Genomic DNA, 15,353 nt, shown 5'->3' with positions numbered 1-15,353 from the left:
GTTGATTAAACCAATTTGAACATCGTATTGTATTAAAAACTAACAGTGTACCTTGTGTGCATAAAGCCAGGAATGTCATTTTTTGCGCGGAGGGAACAATTGAAGAAAGAATTACAAAGACTGTGTGATGCACAAATTATTGAACCAATCGTCTTAATGGCTTAGTCCTATAGTTTTGGCAGGCAAACCGGACGGAAATTTGCGCATGTGCATTGATTTAGGAGATCTCAACCGTAAAATTTTAGTCGACCAATATCCTCTTCCACATATCAACGAATTTGGTCTCATCTGTAATTGATGCAGAATATTTTTCCTTGACCGATTTATCTAGCGCCTACCATCAGATTCGATAGCACCCTACATCCAAGCACCTCACTTCTTCTATAACACCAGAGGGTGCTTTTCGTTTTGTACGAATGCCTTTTGGTTTGGCGTCTGCTTCTGCAGTGTTTCAGAGAGTAATGTGTAAAATTTTGAAGGATATATCCAAAGTCTTAGTATTTCAGGATGATGTACTAGTGTGAGGTTCAAACCGTGGGGAACAAGACACATTTTTTAATGAAACATTGAGCACATTACAGCATGTTGGTTTAACAGTGGGTATGCACAAGTGTAAGTTCAATGTAGAACAGATAGATTACTTACGTCACACTTTATCCAAGACTGGTATAAAACCCAAAAGAAAGTTATTAGATGCCATTGCACCCCCTCCAAAAGACAAAGAACAATTACGATCATTCCTGGTTCTGGCAGAATTTTATGCTAAATGTGTCCAACACTTTGCAGACAAGGTGCGCATTTTAAGAATTTTAATGAAAAAAGGTAACAAATTTATATGGAGTGAAGAATGTCAAAGTGCCTTTGAAGATATTAAGAAAAAAATTGTGAAGGCCATTGCACTTAAACCTTTCAGCCCAAATGACCAGACGATTGTAGCAGTTGATGCAAGTGCATACAGGTTAGGTGCTGTTCTAATGCACAGGCATTTGGGGTATGAGCGAGTTTTTGCGTTTGCCTCTCGAACACTCAAGGGAGCTGAACCCACATACTCGGTGATAGAAAGGGAAGCTTTAGCATGCTGGTGGAGGATTGACCACTTCAAGACTTATGTGTGGGGTACTCACTTTGAAGTTAGTTCAGACCATAGACCTTCATTAGATTTATTCACCACCAAGGGGGCAGGGAAAGCCACCCCTAGAATTGCCAAGTGGTTATTTAGACTGCAAGGATTTGACTTTACATTGAACTGTGTCCCGGGCATCTGCAATATCAATGCTGATTGCTTGTCTCGATTGACATTGCAATGCATGAATGAAGATGAGGTCAAGGAGGATTATGTGGTTGCAGATATTTCTGAAGCATGCAATGGAGCCATTTCTGTAGATTAACCCCTTCGACGCTCATGACGAGCTGGGCTCGTCATGGCGTAGCCTCCTCGCACGCTCATGACGAGCCCAGCTCGTCACGTAACATGCGTTTCCGCAAAACCCAGCGTACGGGCGGAATTCCGCCCGCACGCATGCGGTTAATGGAAATCTGCTGTGAGGGAGGATGACACTACATCGACTTGTTGAAGGAATTATCTTGTCCCTCCTTACCTAATATGATGTTGAAAAAGAAATGTGGTGAGTTTTGGACTGTTTGGGATGAGTTGTCTGTTGAGGAGGGGTGATCAATTTGTTGTACCTAAGGGTTTGTGTTCTAGATTGTTAAAATTGTTACATGAAGGACACAGTGGGATGTCTAGTATGAAAAGGAGAGTGAGAATGACTTTCTGGGAGCCAGGTATGGACAAGCAGGTTGAAGAATGTGTATGGCGATGCAATGATTGCATGTGCAGTGATAAGTCCCATCGTGTTGAAGAATCCACCATTACATCCACTGAATTTCCTAGCAGACCTTGGGAAAGGGTAGCCATGGATATTTGTGGTTCCTTTTCTGCTAAAGGCTTGGCTAATGTATTTGCAAAAGTCATGATCGATTATTATTCCTAATGGCCTGAGGTGGCATTTTCAAGTGAAGTTAAGGCCTCTAATATAATTGAATTTTGTGACAAGATTTTCCACAGAGAAGGATGTCCCAGTACATTAATTACGGACAATGGTCTTCAATTTGTAGCTGAAGAGTTAAGAAATTATCTGTCTAAGATGGGAGTTATACATCATACCACTGCGGTTTGTAATCCTAGGGAGAATTGTCTGGTTGAGCCATTCGACCGCATCCTGAAGGAGTGCGTGCAACTGAATGATAGTAATGGGTGGAACTGCAAGGATGCGGTTATGGAAATGCTTTGGCGCTATCGCACCATTCTACATTCTGTCACTTTAGAAACTCCATTCATGCTTTTGAAGGGTAGACAGCCGGGTACCAAAGTGTCTCCCACATGGATGTTCAAGGGTCATACTCATTCTATAGACAAGGATTGTCTGGTACAAAGAGAAATAAAGAGTCAAGCTAAGTATGTGGACAGACACAATGATAAGATAAAGAAGAGCAAAATAATATTTGGTGTGGGTGATTGGGTTAGAACAAATAGTTTGGGCACTCAGAAAATGTCAAAATGATCTGTGCCTAAGTGTGTAACTAAGATAGTTGTCAACAATGTGTGGTTGTCAGATGGAACGTGCGCAGAGTCACCTTATATAATGCTCTGGCAAAGGAGGTTCGGGCCAAAAAAGGTTTGTGTGACAATTCAGAGGAGGAGGTTGTTGATGGTAAGTCTGCCAGTGGGAGTAACAAACATGTTGCAAGATCTGGTAGGTTAACCAGTAATAGAAAACTGGATGTGGAGGCCTGTGTCAGGAGGAGACCTGTATGGCTTGATGATTATATTTGTGATTGATTGTACGTTTGACACGGTTGACCATGACACTCTGAAACAAACACTTTATGAAGCCGGCATAGTGGGAACTGCTCTAGACTGGATCGCGTCCTACCTTCGAAACAGAACTAATGTCATCCACACCCCACCTTTCTCGTCCAAACCGTACTCCACAAAAGCAGGGGTCCCTCAAGGTTCTATCATCTCGCCGATGCTTTTCAACATCTACATGAAGTCTTTACCTGTACTGATCAATAAATTTCACCTCACGTGCTACAACTATGCAGATGACACGCAAATACTCCTTCAACTGGAATGCCCCAAAGACATTGGAAAATCACAATTTTTCAGCTGTCTCAGAACTGTGTATCAGTGGATGACTTGGAGCCATCTCAAATTGAATGCTTCAAAAACTGAAACACTCACGTGTGGCGATTGGAAAAATGACAACCCGCTTGCCGTATGGCCTGATGAACTGGGATCACTGCCTAAAGTATCGAAGGAAGTAAGAAACCTCGGAATGACCATGGACTCCAAGCTGTCGCTGAATGTCCAAGTGGATAAACTAGCAAGATCAAGCTTTGCTACTATAAAAACGCTGCGACAAATTTTCCCTCATTTGGGATTTCCACACAAGGTCCAAGCTACTATCTCCCTTGTTCTATCCAAACTCGATTACGCCAATAGCCTCTACCACGGATCACCTTTAACGACCATGAAAAGACTACAACGGATTCAGAACTAGGCTGTCAGACTACTCTTGCATATCAAACCACGAGACCACATCTCCCCTGCCTTGAAAGCCCTGCATTGGTAACCGGTTGCCAGAAGATCCACGTTCAAGCTGCTTTGTATTACCCACAAAGCAATACATGGAATAGGACCACTCTTCATCAAGAATAAAATCACCAAACACATTCAACAAAGGAACCTCCGCTCTAAAGGAGCATCTCGCCTCAAAATCCCACCATACAAGAAAAAACCAATGGGTGGCACATCCTTCTCTATTCAAGCAGCCAAAACATGGAACTCTTTACCCCCAACATAAGATCCACCGACAACCACCTTATCTTTAGAAAACTACTCAAGATCTGGCTCTTTCCCACATAAGCACCATACGGAAAAAGAAATTTACAGCATATCGCTCTGTATATAAGCATTTGTTTTCACTATAGATTTGTACCTATCTTTGTGTATTACTTTATAAAACATGTAAAATAATTATGTTAAGAGAAAATAAAATAATAATAATAATAATAATAATAATATTCATCAATAAATAAAAATCATCTTTGGTCTACATGTACATACTTCCATTGTGTATCGATGTACCTTTCATGTACTTGGATCTGTGTGTCTGTTACTTTTCTCCTGAAAAAGCATTTCCAATGCACTACCCTATTTCTCATCCTGTGCCTCTATCAATATATTTAATCTAAATATACTTACTTCCTTTATGTATCTATATACTTTCAATGTACTTATGGATCTATATATGTATCACTTTCTTCTAATTTAGCATTTCCAATGCACTAGCCTATTTCTCAGCCTATACTTCGCTCTATATATCTTCTAGCCCAACCTTCTGACTCATCTCAAACTTCTTTCTACTACTCCTTCTAATGCACTACTGCTCCTTCTAATGCACTACCCTATCTCTCATCCTATACATCTATCAATGTATCCTCTACATCCACTCTCTCATTTATCCCAAACCCCATACCACTACTATGATCGCCAAAATAACCCTTTCTAGACTCTCTCCTGCTCTACCCCTCCTTGCATCATCTGACACCTCTTTTTACTAAACCGATCCCCTAAAACAAACCTTTCTAAACTCTCCCCTCTGACTCCTTCCCTCCAAAACTCCTTTTTACTCATCCAAAAGCCTCTTCCTACTGCTAAGACCTTAAATAGTAATTACAAAAAAATCCTTCACTCTTTTATCCCTCAACTAACCTTTTCAATCAAAATTAACAGACTTAATGTGTGTTCCCATTCTTAAAACTGACCGCTACATTAAAAACTCGGAAATTCAACTGGAGCTGCTATTTTTGTTCATAATCTGCACATAATTTAAACAGTAAACAGGAGAATAAAACACTTTAAATGTTTTCAAGAGCTGTCATAATGACCCATGGCTGTTAGTTAAGGTAAACAAAAACAGAACAGCCAGGTTAAAATAGAATATGGTTGACTTTAAGTCCTATTTAAGTAATATGCCCGGGCTTTGCAGAACTTGAAAAACATGAACAAATTCCCGGTATGCTTCTTTAGGAAAGGTGCAACCCTGCTGATGTTGACATAGAGCCACGTGTAGCCTTATTCTGCTCCCACGCCTACCCATGCAGTCTTCCTAAATACAATCAACGGAAAAAGTTTGTTTTTTCATTTCGGATTATTTAGTTCTCCGATTCTTATTTTCTACCAATACTACCAATACTTAAATATTATACTAAAGTAAACGGCATCAATCAAATTTACTACTTACACATACAGTCCGTGAAGTCAGCTTGTATCCTTCTTTGATCTTCTAACGAATGTCATTTGTCCTCCATATCATGACCATTTCCGGGTCGCATAACAACCAATCCCACGGATGAACATATTCTAGCGGCCATATGCGAGTGAGAGGTAGTGACCTAGGATTGGAGCATTAGTGATCATCGGCCAATCCCAAAGCGCTAAACAGAATTACGGAGTGCTGATTGGCTGTTGGAAATCACTCGTCCTTGCAAGCCTTCCTCCAACACAGCCAGTTCCGGAGCGTGTTGTGGTTAATAGAACGTCCGCTTCAAGATGTGTGATCATGGGTAATGTGGTGACAGCAGTTTGTGGGCGAGACAGGCAAGACTAGGCTGCTACCGCATGTCTCTAGGGGGAAAGGGGAGGCGGAGGGGTAGGAGGAGAAGAAAGGAGCAGGGAAGGCAGGGTAGGACGGAGTAGGGTGAAAGTTGGTATGTTATTCACTTCCACGGTATTCTAATGGGTGACAGCCGTTCTTAGCATGGACAGATAACTTCCACAGACAGGCAGTTTATCATCATTAAAATCTTTGGCCCGTGGGTCGACTTTGAACATTTTGGAAACCAACAACAGAAATGATCCTTTCTTAATAGCATCCACTCACCTTTCCCTCTTTCCACCGTTAATACTTGCCCAGTTTCTATACAATCAAAAGTTCTTTGAAACGTATAGGATATGTCTGAAGGTCTGGCTTTCCGCTGCTCAAATTGAAAGTAAATACAGCTGCTGGCCCCGCCTTGGTACTCTCCAACTCAGCCATAGTTCAGTGTTCTGCCCGGAAAAAACTGGAGGAAACTCTGACATCCGTAGTCAATTAAGGGATGCCAGATGTACTCCGCATCAGACTATCGACCAGTCTCACAGTTTAGGAATAACAGGCATGCAAGGCTCAGGCCAAGAAAGAGCTCCTATGTGTGAATTTGACTTTGACAATACTGTTAATGTTTTGTTTGAAATTCACGGGGGGCTCAGTTATAATACTTATTAGCCATATAATAAGTGAACTACAAGAATGTGGTGTAACGTTTACATTTCTTCATCCTTATTTTTAGGTTCCTCCTAGGCATTGCATTTTCCTTCGAGACATGCTGTATCTAGAACATGCGGTACAAAAGGGGGTGGTGATGGACGGAGCATCTGAACCAATCAAACATTCACACCCAGTCAAAAGATCTGGGTTTAATCCATCACCGTTCTTTAGCCCACTCTGCCATCCCAGTTCAGACATGGCCATATGCAAATCAGTCTGACCCTGTGCCTCATGGGAACAGTCCAGCCCGAACTGCCAAGCCATGCCTTCCCTGGACCGGTAACAAGCTTCCCAGGACCGGTTTCTGGCATTTCCGACGTCTTCAGCCAGGCTTGCTTGAATCCAGGGGCAAAGTGAGCAAGGGACTCACGTCTGAGCATACCCTGCCAACTTATGGCAAACAAAGTGGTACAAAAGGGGGTGGTGATGGACGGAGCACTTGAACCAATCAAACACTCACACCCAGTCAAAAGTTCTGGGTTTAATCCATCACCGTTCTGTAGCCCACTCTGCCACCCTAGTTCAGACATGGCCATATGCGAATCAGTCTGACCCTGTGCCTCATGGGAACAGTCCAGCCTGAACTGCCAAGCCATGCCTTCCCTGGACCGGAAACAAGCTTCCTAGGACCGGTTTCTGGCATTTCAGCCGTCTTCAGCCAGTCTTGCTTGAATCCAGTGGCAAAGTGAGCAAGGGACTCACGTCTGAGCATACCCTGCCAACTTATGGCAAACAAAGCGGTACAAAAGAGGTGGTGATGGACGGAGCATCTGAACCAATCAAACACTCACACCCAGTCAAAAGATCTGGGTTTAATCCATCACCGTTCTTTAGCCCACTCTGCCACCCCAGTTCAGACATGGCCATATGCAAATCAGTCTGACACTGTGCCTCATGGGAACAGTCCAGCCCGAACTGCCAAGCCATGCCTTCCCTGGACCGGAAACAAGCTTCCTAGGACCGATTTCTGGCATTTCAGTCGTCTTCAGCCAGGCTTGCTTGAATCCAGTGGCAAAGTGAGCAAGGGACTCACGTCTGAGCATACCCTGCCAACTTATTGCGAACAAAGCAGTACAAAAGGGGGTGGTGATGGACAGAGCATCAGAACCAATCAAACACTCACACCCAGTCAAAAGATGCTGTATCTAGAACATGGGCTTGTAGCACCTCCCATGTTTTCCATTGGCTCCTGTTAATGCCCTTTGTAAATGGCTGCTTGCGATTGGTGAATATTGTATTGTATTGTAATTGCATTTATATAGCGCTTACTACCCCTGACGAGGCATCAAATCACTTTTTCGGCGAGTAGCACGCTACTCCGGCACCCATAGAGGATTAGTGTTGAATTAGTATAGTGAAACATGCAAGTACATTTTAGGTGGTGGATAGGTTAGTCAGTTATTTGGATTTGGAATGATAGCAGACGGATAGAGGAGGACAAAGGTTTGTATTTATATAGCGCTTGTTGACGCACGCTATTCAGGAAGCCTACAAAGGATTAGTGGTGAATTAATATGGTGAAATATGAAGTAATTTCAGTGGTGGATATTAGTCAGTTACTTGGAGTGAGAAGGATAGCGGAGGGATAAAAGGGGAAGAAAGATTTGCATTCATATATCACTCGTTCCCCTGATGGGTGTTGAATCGCTTTTCTGGCGAGTAGCATGCCACTCCGGAACCCATAAAGGATTACTGTTGAAAATTAGTCTAGTAAAAAAAAATATGAAGTAATTTGAGTAGTGGATATGTTATTCAGTTATTTCGGTATTTTATTTGCCTCTGGAGCTCTCACTGCCTGGGCTGCAGATAGTAGCGGCTCCTGGAGGGAGTGCTGTGGAGCGGGGCAGGGTGGGGAGGGTAGTAAATCCCAGCATACGACAGATCGGAGTTAGGTAAAGAAATAAATAAAACAAATTAAATTGCGCGCGTTGCAAAAGCATTTGGTGTTGCAGCATGCGCAATTTAATTTGTTTTATTTATTTCATTACCTAACTCCGATGGGCCGTATGCCGGTGTTTACTACCCTCCCCTCCCCCACCCGTCCCACTACCCCGCAGCACTCCCTCCAGGAGCCGCTACTGGCTGCAGAGAGCACGCAGCAACATTCAGCAGGCTCCTCACTGTACCGCAACAAATGCTTTGTCTGATGCCTGTTCTGCTACAGAGTGCATTTCTCTCCTCCTCAAGCATTCTGTTAGTAAGGTCAAGTAACTTGCCCGTTAGAATGAGGAGAGAGGTATTCTAAGAATTTGCTTGGCAGTGTCTTCCTGAACTATTATTGACTCATGCCGAGAACCATTTCGGTAATCGTTTCTCTCTTCCTGACACAATGCTCACCAAACAGTATCTGTATTTTGTTTTATACTGCATGACTTTTTTAGCCATCGGTGTGCTTCCTATCAAATTCTTCAGGATTGCAGGGTGCAGTTCCGTATGTGGCTAATAGTGGTCCCATTAGAACTCCAGAGGGACACCTAGTAAAAACCTGTGGTACTGCACCCTTTCCCTACTTCGTGAATTTTCCATTATTGCTTATGTTTATTTTTTTACTTATCGGTGTACTTCCAATTGGATTCTTCAGGATTTCAGGGTACAGTACCTTAAGTGGCTAATAGAGCACTCATGGCTGCAACCAATATGCAGGGGGTCGGGGGGTTGCAGGGCAGCAGCAGAGGGGATTTGAAATAAAAAATAAACATACCTGATCCTGCTGGCCGCTCCGTGCTTCAGTAGTCCTCCATTCTCATGCTGCTCCTGATAGACCCTGGGACTTACCCCCAATCAATCCAGATGCTGCTCTCATACAATGAAAGCAGCGTTGGGATTGGCCTGAGCGGGCTCGTTTGATGCTCCGCTCAGGCACAGGGAGTCTGTGCCGTTTCTCCACCCAGCAGTAGAATACAGCTGGGTTAGAGAAGCCTAACTGCGCATGTCTGTTTGGTTGGCCTGAAACAGCAGGCCAAACCACCATGCACACTTAGAAGTGCAACAGCCACTCCTTTCTGTGACCCTAGCTGCGCCCTACACACGTTGGCTCCGCCAGCAGCTGAAAAAAATACCAATAATAAAATATTGTTTTATTTTCCAGCTGCTGGCTCTGAGCCAGTGGGGCATTGCTCCTCTGCAGCCACTGCTGCAATAGAGATCCATAGGGATACATAGTAACATCCTGTGGTCCTGCACCCTTTCCCTGGTTCGTGGATTTTCTTTTATTGCTTATGCTACTGCTGAGAATCCGAGACTCCCTTGTGTCTTGCACAGTAGAACACTTGTGGCCAGTGCTTTAAATGGGGAAAAAATAAGTGCAGGTACTCATTAATATCAGCTAGAGGCGTGGCGAGTGGCCGGGTCTAGGGGCGGAGCTTAGGACAACATATGAGGGTACATAATGACTTCTATATCAGTAGCAGCAACTATGAACAACACATGAGAAATGTGCTCATGTAAACGAAACAGGTTAACTCATTTCACAAAATGAAACCCAAAAAGGATGACGTGAACAGTTCCTCGTTTTGTAATACTTGTTGCTTCTTAATGCCTTACTGTTATTTGTTTGACACAATACTATATACTCTCAAGCGTACATACACACACACGCAAACACACACACTCTTACACATTCTATCTAAAATCTACTGAGTGTTCTGATTCTCTCCCTTTTCTCTCACAGAAAAACAGGCGCACACACACAAGTAAAAGCTACATGAACAGATTTGTTGCACGCACGGTATACAACCCTCAACTTTTTTTTAAGCTCTGCATCATTGTGCTCAGGATATGGTTTTACTCCAAAATTGACATGATTAGACTAAAAAACATAAGTGTAACTAAGTATGTCGTTTTGGGTAGCTCTTCTTCACTCCTTGAGTTTGAACCTAGGGGCATGAAAGGTTTTTTTGTTTTTGTTCTAGAAAAAGATAAATGCAACCTCGGTGCAGGTTTTCTTTGCCAACTGTGTACTCTTTCACCAGGCGAGAATCTAACATTTGCAGGATTTGTCTGGAAATTATTAGTGTAACCTGCATGTAAGTAGTTTTTGCTAGCTGTTCCTCAAGACATCCTCAGTTTGCACTTCTGGTCATATCATGTGATGTGATGGTAAGCCTCATATTCTTAGATTCTGTCCGCAAAATAATTAATTGTAGCCTGCTCGTGTGCAGCCTTGACTATCAAACTGTGCATTATACGTCTAGGGAGGAGAGCCTAAGATTTTCAGCGTTTGTCTAGAATCGATTAATGTAACCTGCATGGATATAGTCCCGCCTCATCGCATGTTCAAGCATGCGATGTGGTGTTTCCCATCAAAATGTCAGGCCTATTTATGTGATGGAAGATTGCACCCAACCTTTGGTGGAGCATGTGGGATGCACTGTTAAAAACCCACGGCCGGAGAAGTGGGGTGAATAGTAGGCTCGGCTCCTGCTGAACCACAAAGTTCATTGCCAACATTAGTCAAGCGTTTGGTTCTTCCTGATTCTTTCTTGGACATGTTGGTAAAGTAACATGTTTGTTGTGGCTGTGGGGAAGGAGAGCATACCCCCGTATGGCCCTCATTCACAATTGCCTGGAAGGGGTCCCAGGAGCGATGGTTATTTTTTCATGTCTTGACTCCGCACCATCCCTACTCCTGCCTTCCACAAAGAGAAGCAGCTCCTGTCCTGAATAAAAAGAAGAAGGGAAAAAAACGGCTTTGCGGAGGCAGAGGATTTTGTTGGGCTGTCTGTCAATATCCTAAATAAGACTGGATTACTGACTGACTGCCCCTCCCAACCAATTTACCCACCTGATGGAGAGGGGCGGGGATGAGACTAAAGCACTCTCAGACGAATAGTCCTCTGGCACCTGATCGACGGTGAAGGGTCTGTGTAGACCCTGCACTGTTAATCACAGCGTGACACACGACAAGCCCTCTCAGACCCCTGCAGAGTCAGACCATTCACATGGGCGCAGCGACTCTGCAGGAGGCTTGGCGCTTACACGCTCCTGAGAAGCAGAGCGACATCTACGCTGTGCTATAGGAGAGACATAACCGGAGCCTGCAGTCCCGTCTATTAGGGTACCGGTACTCTTCCCTGCCTAATAAGAAGTGCCGGTACTGAGGGACAGAAAATTCAGAAGTGCCGGTACTCCGTACCGGTGAGTACCGGCCCATTTAAAGCACTGCTTGTGGCTTGTGTGAGCACTGTGGTTGTCATTCCACTGAGGGGGATGTTTGTTTTTTGTTTGAAGGAACCTTTACCTCTCCACATTCAATGCATAGCCGACCCTCTTAAGCATGCCAACAAAATAACACCAGCCTGACAGGTGCAGGGTAAATGTTGTTCAGGGCTTCCTTTTTAGGTTTTGCCTGGCGAAAAGATGCGCTCTGCGCATCTTTTTCGCGCAGGCGAAAACCTAATGAGAACTGTAGTGTGGGTTTGGGTCGGCCCTCGTCATTCATTGGCTGGCTCCATAAATGGAGCCTAGCCATTGGACGAGGGGCCTGTCCGTCAATGCCGGACCAGATTCGGGGGCGTTCCCGAGATTCTTTGGCTTTTGCCGACGTCACGCGACGTCAGCCGAAAGCCGGGAACGCCCCCGAATCTGGTCCGGCATTGCCGGCACTTCTGCGTCTCTCCACCCCCCTTTCCCGCCCCCTCCCGCTTGTTGCCTGATGCTGACCTCGCAATGGCGCTGCGTCTCTCCTCCCCCTTCATGGTTTCCTGCTTATGCCTGTGTTCACCTTTGGCGCTCGTAGCTGCTTACATTTTAATGCAGCATTTATCCCATGTTCTGCATGCCCACCCTGCGTCGCTGTTTCTTCTTTTTGAAACTTTCATAACAGTGCTGGTCTGCCAGGTTTCCGTGGAGCGCTTCCCTATCCCTCACCCTTCCTGCCTCGTTACAATACCACTGTGCAGCTGCGGCTGTAAATCTCACGACTATCTTGAAGATATGCCATTTCAAGTAAATAAAGTAGTAGAAACAAAATGTGTACACTGTAAAATCGTAACGAAAGCAAACAATGCGCGCTGTTTATGTACAAAACAGATGCATCCACTTGCAGTATGTAGCGAAATCAAATTAATATTTAACCATTAGCAATACCATTAGTATACGATGTGCTCAAAGAATCGAAGACTTTCACATAGCTTAAAAATGTGCTTGCCAGTGCTTTCTGCAATTGAGCTTTTTACAGCAACATTACATAGCAGGCAATATTTTAAGGGGTAGGCCATATTTCTGTAAAGGGCACTACAGTTAGAAAGTGTTGTCCTTCTTCACTGTTCTTGCTTATAGAACTCCAGCAACAAGTACCAAGACGCCCAAGTGACGTCATGGTTCTAAGGTCCCGCAAGTTGAGCAGACGGAACCAACCTGTTTCTAAAAAGTGACAGGAGGAACGCAGCACGTTTACACATTTGCAGGCAGCGTCGAGGGGTTGAGATGGTTCAGCTGAAGTCTGTGCGTAGCAGTCAGGACTATGAAGCGGACTGCAGTGGTATGACCGAGGTGAGCTCTATAGCAGCACAATTACCAACAGATTGGCGGGGAGCGCGATGTTATGCACTCGCACTTCCCAACAATCAGGGGAATGCACTTGCGCGGGCATTCTGTTTATTTGTATAAGTAACATTGTATAGTGTCACAGGGCTCCCGACTATATTGCCCACCTCCAGAGGCCGCGGCGCAGTGTGAGTAGCTGACCGTCGGTACACATTTACTGTCTGTCCTTGTCCTTGGTTTTGAAAAGAAGAGAACTTCCGCTTTGCCAGCTAGCGTCGGTTTCTGCTGAGCTGGGAGCCTTCTGAATTATTCGGACCACCCTGTAGCCCCATCTGAGGCCAAGAGCTTCCATCTGCCCCAGACTCACCCTAACCCCCGCTGATGTTAGTTCTACTCTACTTTTGTTACACTTCACTTCTACATGTAAAGATGACACCGGTAGTACTGCCGTGTACGTCAAGTGTATACAGTTCATTGCACATGATTCTGCTGCAGACCTTGTGCTTCTAACAGACGCAGTTTCCCCAATCTCATAGAAGGAAACACTCTAAAGTATGCATGTACGCCGTTCTCTTATAAAAAGTGAGGAAATAGATATTTACATTCCACCATAAGAGTTAGAGGTGCAGCATTTCATACTGGACGCATAGGTGCCTGTGCTAGTCCGAAAATAAAAGAACAGACCTAAGGAGGTGCAAACCCCCTCAGGAAGTTTCTCTTCTTCCATTATCTACATTTTCTCTAGTTTCCCCGTGCAGTTTTTGTCCTTCTATAATCTTGAATCCACTCTTCCCTGAAATGTCTGTGGCTGCTACCTCTTCCACCTCAACCTACTATACTTCCCTTCCCTGCTTCCGATCTCTTGCTCGTTCTCCCGCCTCTCCACTGCTGTCTCTATACCCCAACATTTATTTTGTGAGGTCTTGGTCTCTTCTGTCTTATTCTTCTGGATATCCTATCTCTCTCTTACCTTCTACCCCCCTGTCTCTGGACCCTACCCGCTCCTACAAAAGGTGTTTTTATCTTCGTTGAGTTTCCCAGCTCTCTCACCTTTTCCCCCTGAAGACTCTCTGTACCCCACTCTCTCTTCCGTGTAGTGTCTCTTCTTTGTCGGGTATCCCACATCTCACTGAGTCTAACGCCTTTCTTTTTGGTACCAGACTAAACGCAAAATGCTCAAACTTCATGTCAAGAGAATGCTGCACAGCAACGGCACTGCTTTATATAATTACAAAAAGATATGGGCACAGCCAATATCCATTGCACAGGCGGGAGCTATTGGCTATGACAGTGCTTTTTAGGTTTTGCCTGTGTGTGTGGGGGGGCTCTGTGTGGGTGTGTGTGTGGGGAAGGGCTCTGTGTGTGTGGGGGGGGGGGGTCTCTGTGAGTGTTTGTGTGTGGCATTTGCGAGAGATTAAGCTATTGGCATTGTAAATGACAATGCCATTTATTTATGTTAAAAAAAACGTAAATAAAAATAATGTCAAGAGCAATGCCAATAGCTCTAACTTTAACAAAGGCAAAACCATTGCATTGTAAATGCTTGTTAAACAGACGTGACCAGAATCAGACCCTAATTCCTTCCCCTTGCCCACCGGCAGCTTACCTCCCCCACGCTCAGCCTGCTTCCGTTCTGCTCCACCTCTCCCTTTCTTTGCCTGTCCCCCTTTTTTCACTGTCTCTCCATTAAGGGCCCTTTCAATCCCTCTCTCCGCCCGGGTAGGTTCTACTGCCTTTCTATTTTTCACATTTAGGATCCACACTTCTCTCATTTTGTGCCTACATTCTTTGCCTCGTCTCTCTAATCTCCTCTGCTCCATGGAAGCCGCATTCACTGTGTGCTGAAGTATATGGAGGTAAGGTCAGTGTGTGAAGCCGTATTCACTGTGTGCTGAAGTATATGGAGGTAAGGTCAGTGTGTGATAATCCCTTGCTGCCCACATTCTCAGCCTGCTTCCGCTCGTGCACCCCACTCCTTCTTTGCATGTCCCTCTATTTTCACTGCTATTATTGGGAGGGCCCTGCGCAAAGGTAAAATTGTAAACCTTCAGTTGCTTATTGCTGTATTTGGGAGTTTAAATGGTGCTAAACATTTGAAACCTTTGCCAAAACAGTGTTAACGCATACAGATGACACAATAATTAAATACTATCACAAAACCTGCCTCGTTATCCTACATAATTTTCCCTTTCTTGCTCCATAATTTAGTCAACGCTGCAACATAATTCTTTTGCTCTGCTATGCCTGGGCACCTTGTTTCGTGCGTATTCATATTTTGGGAGTTGTTTACTTCGTTCACTGACCATGGGTTAAAATGAGAGATTGCATAGGCTTATAAGATGAAAACGTGCACCTGCAAGCACTATGTTCCCGTCACATGAGTCCTTGCTAAGCAATTACACTAGGTTCACACTTAACCTGATCTGAAGGACTCTAGAACCTGCCATATTGCTGTAAGTTTCACAGAGAATACGCAGAAATGTGAGTGCT

General features: G+C 44.4%; 1 protein-coding gene and 1 long non-coding RNA gene across 3 annotated transcripts in view; one reads left to right on the top strand and one right to left on the bottom strand.

Moving 5' to 3' along the window:
• Positions 1 to 5,458, bottom strand: part of COX14 (cytochrome c oxidase assembly factor COX14) — a 34,413-nt gene extending 28,955 nt beyond the window's left edge. The window contains exon 1 of one of the 2 annotated variants that reach the window (XM_078689121.1): positions 5,313 to 5,458. The gene's annotated coding sequence lies outside the window, so the exon portion shown is untranslated. The remainder of the gene's footprint in view (positions 1 to 5,312) is intronic. The other variant, XM_078689122.1, reaches the window with a different exon arrangement.
• A 32-nt stretch (positions 5,459 to 5,490) lies between these two features.
• LOC144832851 (uncharacterized) overlaps positions 5,491 to 15,353 on the top strand; it is a 49,964-nt gene continuing 40,101 nt past the window's right edge. The window contains exon 1 of the long non-coding RNA XR_013610963.1: positions 5,491 to 5,634. This is a non-coding gene — a long non-coding RNA (uncharacterized LOC144832851). The remainder of the gene's footprint in view (positions 5,635 to 15,353) is intronic.

Source organism: Lissotriton helveticus, chromosome 1_1 (genome assembly GCF_964261635.1).
Source record: "Lissotriton helveticus chromosome 1_1, aLisHel1.1, whole genome shotgun sequence".
Taxonomy (NCBI): Eukaryota; Metazoa; Chordata; class Amphibia; order Caudata; family Salamandridae; genus Lissotriton; species Lissotriton helveticus.
This window is presented reverse-complemented; position numbering and strand designations above follow the sequence as displayed.